Genomic DNA, 7,396 nt, shown 5'->3' on the forward strand with positions numbered 1-7,396 from the left:
TAAAGCACATGAGTTACACATGGATTGTAAAAAATTGAAGTACTTAACCAGGTTTGTAAAACTTGCCTTAAACTCAATGGAATGTTACAAAACGATAGTCACACCTCCCACCTCCCCACCATCTGGCCTCCTCATTTTCTAAGGCCCCATATCGACACCACCTGCCAAGGGAACCGTAACATTTAATTAGTTTTGTCACTGTCGACAATTGACTCATGCAGAAGTGGGAAGGGTTGTATGGGAATGACCTACTTTCAGGGAGTAGGAGCAGGAAATTTCAAAAAAAATTATTGAAAACTTTCATTCTTTTGCTTTGAGTTGAGAGAGTGAAGATTGCTCGCAGCCCACCCATGGCTGCAGCATGTGCTACTGTCCTGTTATTATTCGTATGGCAGTATACCCACATATGCCAACACCATGACCACAACATTTGTATTCAGGGCTGCCTGTAAGAAGGCAATATGGGGACACCTGCTTCAATCGATGGCAGTGCAACTGCTGGACAAGTGTTTTTAGTGGCGCACTGCCAGCACGACCTCGCTCCCTTGTACATCAGCCATGCTAGGTGAAGGTTAATCTCACAGACTAGGACAGTAACGTGTCATTGTAGGATGAATGGTGCATGTCATCAGTTATGGCCTGGACTTGTATTCTCCAGTTAATGCTCACTCATGCTTGTGTAATTTCAGTACCAGTACTCAGCTCACTGCCATCGTATATAATTGTGCCTTGTTGCTGCCAATAAAGAACTGTTTTTGCTGAAGAGGTTGCTTCATTCCGAGACATGTTCCACGAGTATGATGGATTCGGCATTGGTTCATTTGTTACGACAGCAGCAGCAGCAGCAGCTTACTCAGCAGCCACAATAGTTTGAAAAACAGCAACAGTCTGAACAACAACAACAGCAGCAGCTAGATTTGCTTCGTCAGTTGGCTAAGAATTTGCACAGTGCCACGGGCCCTCCACATCTGCCCCCTGCACACCTTAGTGCACCCCCAGCTTTTCCACCATTCCAGGAAGTGAAATAAGATTGTGAGTCATAAGTGCACCGTTGGGAGGAATATTTCACAGGGTTTCTGGTAGAGAACCCATCTTTGCAAAAGTCTTTCTTCTTCTCTTGGGGTGAGCCTGAAACATTCGATTAACTTTGAAAACTGGCTCCATTAAATGACCCAGAACCATGGTCATTTTCTGAATTGTGATAGTTGCTCAGTGCTCATTACCTTAAGCAGACCCACATTGTTGCTTCCCATATGAAGTTTCGCCAGTGACAAAAGAAACTGGGGCCGTCCTATCAGGTGTAGATGGCCAACCACCATGGATTAAGAAGGAAATGCAAATTTATTTGTTCTCATTGTCAACATTTATAAGCAGAATGTCTGATATGTGACGTCATTGTCCATTCTGCTCTGTACAGGGAGGTACATCATGACGCTCTGTATTTAGAAGATCTGACACTAGAGTAGGTTTTGTGTATCACTCAGGTTTTTTAGGTGTCTCAGGCTGTGACAGAACAGTTCGAGAACATCTGAGAAGTCTCGGTGTATGCGAATCCACAGCAAAAGTGTCATTCAGTGACACCTTCATCATGATCATTGGGTTCACACTGGTTGCAGTTGGAAAGTGCCCCTTCCAATGCTAGTTCGCCTCATGTCCTGATTCATTCTGTACACTCTCCTGTAGTTGCTGCTGGCACTGGCAGGCATGGTGCACGGCTTCTCGTAAACAAAGCCATTTGGCAACTATTTGTCATAGCTGTGTGCCCACCCAGTCTTTGGTCATGGATGTGGAGTTTACGGAACTTCATACTGTTATGCCCATGCAAGTCCAGGAGCTCAGCGTTCCTCGCAAGATCTATATATACCACACATTCAGCTACAGCCATTCCATTTCCAGGTCAATACTGGGACGATTTTGTCTCTTTCTTCAACAGATCATCAATTGGTTGGTTATGACAAGCAGTCCATTCCTGTTCATGAACAGTTCGCAATCACCACTGTGTATCAGATTGTCACAAGGACGATCACACTTTTAGCAGTTGACAGTGTGACATCAGAAAACACTTTTAGTCTTGATGCATGTACGGTTTTGGATTTCATATTCAGGATTCTGTGCACTTGTTACCGACTGCAATCCATTCCAGGCATTGTACAAACTTTGTCACAAGTTCAGATCTCTGTCTTCGTCTGGACTGGCTGCTGTAAAGGACGACAAGGTTCACAATCATTCTCAAATCTATAACTAATACCAAGTTTTGGCATGCTCAGGCTGTCACTTTTGTTCTGCGACAGGCTGTTAAGGATGAATTGTACAGGTTGCAAGACGTGAGTTTCATCGAAGCAGTTCTTTCTAGCCAGTGGGTTACATCTCTGGTGGTTATCCATAAGTCTACAGGGGTGCTACGTTTGTGCGGAGACTTGTAAGACCACTAATAAAGCGCAATCGATAGTTGATTGCTAACCAATTCCTTGCACCAATGATATTCTTGCAAGGTTGGTAGGTGGTGAGTGTTTTCCGAAAACTGACTGGGCAGAGGTATACCTGCAGCTTTGTCTCGATTCCGCATCTAAACAAATTATGGTCGTTAACACTCCCTGCAGGATATACCAATATACACACCAGCCTTTCGACCTTGTGAGTCACCCCAACATTTTTCAGAGATTTTTGGGACTTTTGACATGGGATGTACCGTACTGTGCAAACTATCATGATGACATCATTTTCACAAGATCCTCATGGCAGGAAAATCTCGCTAACCTTTGTAACCTTTTCACAAAATTGCAAGATGTGGACCTGAAGTGCAATCTGCAAAAGTCCAAGTTTTTCCAGATGAAAATAGAGTATCTGGGCCACCTTCTTTTGAAGGGCAGCATCATACCTAGGACAGCATGTGGCAGCAATTGACAACCTATCTACACAGTGGAACTGAAGGAACTTTAGTTTTTTCTGTGTAAAGTCAGTTATCATTCCAAATTTCTCCCCAACACAGCAGATATTGTTCAGCCACTCAACAACTTGCATAAAGGGTGTTCCTTTTGACTGCGACAGAGCATCTGTCAGCATCAAGTCACTGCTTGAGTCATCACTGTTCCTCAGACTTCTTATGCAGGGCAAACTGCTTGTCCTTGCCATAGATCCCTCCCCATAAGGGGTTAAGGCAGTCTCAATCACAAAAATGTTGACAGTTCTGAACAGCCTGTGGTATCATAGATCTATGCCACCCCCACTGGTGTCTCACGGTTGGCAATGGAAATGCATGTTTCTGACAGGCGCCAATAGCATTTGCGTGGGGACCCAGTGAACACAATGATCTGCACCTTCTGAGCTACACCTTCAGCGGCTCTGACATGGGCGCCCTCTGCCGCTGTGATATATGATGGCTGGTGGCAGCTACACAGTCCAGTCCCAGTAGCAGTCTTTGAGAGTCTTCAATCTTAGTCAGCTTTCAACAGTTTGCTCATTCATTAGTAGTGGGAGCCCTCACACTGCACAATGCTCTTTAGTTTGCTTCTTGTAATAGCTGGACTTTATTGCTGTTTCTTCTTTTGTAAAGTTTCTTCACAACTCTTGGAGAAAGCTATAAGATAAACTTCTGTTTACTGTATTTATGTGTTTCTAATCATATCTGGTCCTGCCCAGCTTCCCTATGATGACAGATACTGCATCACTTTGTATCCCACATAGCCTATCGTGTATGTCTCTGAGATGTTGGCAGCTGCATGATGCCATTATTCTCAAATTGAGGAAGAAACTTCGACCATTGCGTATGCAGTCTGAAAGTTCCATGTCTTCCTTTATGGTAACAAATTCCATCTCATCACCAATCATAAGCTGCTTGTGACATTTTTTGGCCCACGTTCGCACCTTTCTGACAGGACCTCACAATAACTCCAACAATGGGCTTTGTTTTTTCAGTGCATATCACTATGAGCTTCACTACAGATTGACAGAACAGCATCCACATACAGACACATTGTTGTGCTTGCCCTTTGGGCCCAACTTAGCCTTTAACAAAGCTGAGATCATCTGTTTTCAGATCGGTGATCCTTTCCAGCGAGCAGTTAATCAACTCCCAGTAACGGCCTGTTGCTTAGTCCAGGCCACCTGTCTGGTTCCTGTGCTCCGTCAGGTGATTCATTTTTTGTGGAATGGTTGGTCCGAGCATTTACCTGTCAAGGTGTCTGGTCCACTTCACAACTATTTCCTCCTCTGTCATCAGCAGACTGTCATTGATGCCGTGCTGCTCCATGGCACCAACTCCAATGACCCTGTGCCGGCCGCAGTGGTCTCGCGGTTCTAAGCGCTCAGTCCGGAACCGCGTGACTGCTACGGTCACAGGTTCGAATCCTGCCTGGGGCATGGATGTGTGTGATGTCCTTAGGTTAGTTAGGTTTAAGTAGTTCTAAGTTCTAGGGGACTGATGACCACAGATGTTAAGTCCCATAGTGCTCAGAGCCATTTTTGACCCCTGTATTATAGTTCTTCCAGTCCTGTAAGCTCATACACATGCTCTCCTAAACTGACTCTCCAGCATGAAGGTTGTCGCATGGCAGTTCGTCTACTGGTTTGGAATTGATTTGGAAGTTTGGAATGTCGTTTGTGAGTGCAAACAGTGTGCCATGCAACAGGTGGTGCCACCACAGACTTGCGCTCCATGGCCACATCGATTTTGTGAGTTACTTCTATGGTCAATAGCAGTTGATGCACTACCCAACTATCCATATGTAAAGCACATGCACTGGTGGAAGCTACTATGTGAGTTCCCATATAGGTTTTCGCATTCAGACGGCTACCCCAGACAGTCGTCTCTGATAATGGCCACAGTTCACTTTGGGGTTGTTTCAGACTTTCTGTACCCACAATGGTATTACCCACCCTACTTCTGCTTGAACTGCAGTTTAATGGGGAGGTGGACTTCTGATCCACCCTCAGTCGATTGGGGAAGCAGAGCATATGGTGTGCATATTTAAGACTCAGTTAAACAAGTGCTTGGCGGATTTGTCAGCAGACTCAGCATTGCCTCTATTTGTCATCACCTACAAGACCACTCTGCTGAATGGCCAGAGCCCTACAGAAATGTTCCATGGCCACCAGCCACAGGCACTGCTTCATCTACTCTGCCCTGTGCTGTGACTGGAGGTATGGTCACTCACTTAGCATTACACTCCAGGCGACCCCCTGTCTGGGCACGAACCTTTCCTCAGCAGTCTAAGTGGGTGCCACAACTGCACGTGCAATGTGTGCTCAGTGGACATTCGTGGTTGACACCAGTGGGGTGCCCCTCTCCCATCATCAGAATTAGCTGTGGCCTTAGTGGGGCCCCGAACCACTTTATCCAGAGCTGCAGCAGCCACCAGGGGGGGAACTCTCCTAGTAGCACCACCCCACCTCAGGACCCAGTGCCACAGTGGGCCTCTGGTTGATGTGCTGTGTGTTACAGTAACATCAAGATGCAGCTGCCAGCCATTCCAGACCATCTGCCAGCATCTCACGGCAGCTGCATGGACGCTGCTTTTCTGCACGAGCACTGAGTGGGCCTTTCCCTCTCATCGCAGCCTCTCCACCACTACCAATGGCATATCTCCTGCATCATCACCACCTGTGAGGTCATTCCCACGCCCATCTTGCTATCATCCAGGCCACTTATGGTCATATGCCCCACTGGGCCAGAGACAGCTGATTGTCCAGCCTCACGACAGTAACACCACATCGGGTGAAGACAGACCGATGGAGCTGAACACCATTGATATCTAGCTGCTGTCAACCTACAGCCATGGCCATCGGTAACCTGTGTGAACTCTGTCATCCTCGGCTGTGCCAACCCATCGCCAGTGGTCCCGTGTGGTTGGTTCTTTGGTTTTGTTCACTGACGCCTGCAGCACTGAATTCCTGAAGGAGAAGAGGGATGTGGTGATGTCCACAACATTTGTATTCAGTGCTACCCACAAGAAGGCCATATGAGACTGTCTGCTTTACTTGGTGGCAGTGCTACAAGTGGATGAGCAATCCCAGGGGCATGCTGCCAGCATGCCCTCACTCTCTTGTGCACCAGCCATGCTGGATAAAGGTGCAGCTCACAGAGATGGACAATTACATGTTATTGTAGGAAGAACATTACATGTGATTCGACTCAGCCTGGTTTTGTATTCTCCAGTTAATATTCTCTCATGCTTGTGTAATTCCAGTGCTTGGCTCATCACCAGTGTGTATGATTATTGTTGTTGTTGTTAATAAAGAACTGTAGGTAGTACAGTTCACATAGTCAGGACTGCTGATTGTGGGGTACCTTGGTGGACTTTTGTCTACAATCCCTGGCCAATAAGGATGCAGGGTGGAGTCACGTGGAGTGCTAGATGCAGCTAGCTAAGGGACACAGTGCTCTCATGGTTGCAGGAATCGCATATGCTAACACGGTCTTCACTTGCACTCCAGTTCCTTTCTCCGGACTTTGGCCATAGCGGCCACTTGCCATTCAGTTGATTGCTTCCCCATTTGTGTCATTTGTGCTCCTTTATCGTGATTAAAATACTCTAGGCTTTTTTCTCAATTTTTCTGTTACTTCAAAGAACCCTGCTGTTCTGGATGTTCATGCCTAACCCAATCCCATTGTTCTGCACACATCTGAGGTATGAAATCTTATGTAGTTTCCATGTCACAGCTGGTAGAACTTTCACTCCCAGTCCATAAACTCCAGGACGCAACTTTCTTAGTGCCTATTCTTCATGTTCGACATTCGAAGACACTGATTATTCCATTCAGCTGCAGGCAGTTGCCGCCCAAGAGTCTCCTTACAGTTTTGTTGCTCATTACCTCGGACACACACATAATTATGCCTACATTACAGTGTCTCTGTTTTAAAGTGGCACAAACTTCTGAGTTACACTGCTGGCTTTAGTCATGCTTACTTCACGTTACATCCAGCTTTCTGGGATATAGGCGTAGTGACTTAATTGACTAGTGACAGGTTAGCCGCTGTGGCTGAGCAGTTCTAGGCGCTTCAGTGTGGCATGGATGTGTGTGATGCCCTTAGGTTAGTTAGGTTTCAGTAGTTCTAAGTTCAAGGGGACTGATGACCTCAGATGTTAAGTCCCATAATGCTCAGAGCCATTTGAACCATTTGACTAGTGACAGGATATGGGCCATTTCGAACATTACTGTATCTTGAACGAATTTTTCGCTCTACAGTGCAGTGTACACTGATATGAAACTTCCTGGTAGATTAAAACTCTGTGCTAGATCAAGACTTGAACTCGAGACTTTTGCCTTTCATGGGAAAGTGCTTTACCAACTGAGCTACTCAAATGCAACTCATGACTCATCCTCACAGCTTTATTTGCAGCAGTATCTCATCTTCTACCTTCCAGACTTCACAACACTTCTACAAAAATTGCAGGAC

The sequence above is a fragment of the Schistocerca serialis genome, chromosome 3 (genome assembly GCF_023864345.2).
Source record: "Schistocerca serialis cubense isolate TAMUIC-IGC-003099 chromosome 3, iqSchSeri2.2, whole genome shotgun sequence".
Taxonomy (NCBI): Eukaryota; Metazoa; Arthropoda; class Insecta; order Orthoptera; family Acrididae; genus Schistocerca; species Schistocerca serialis.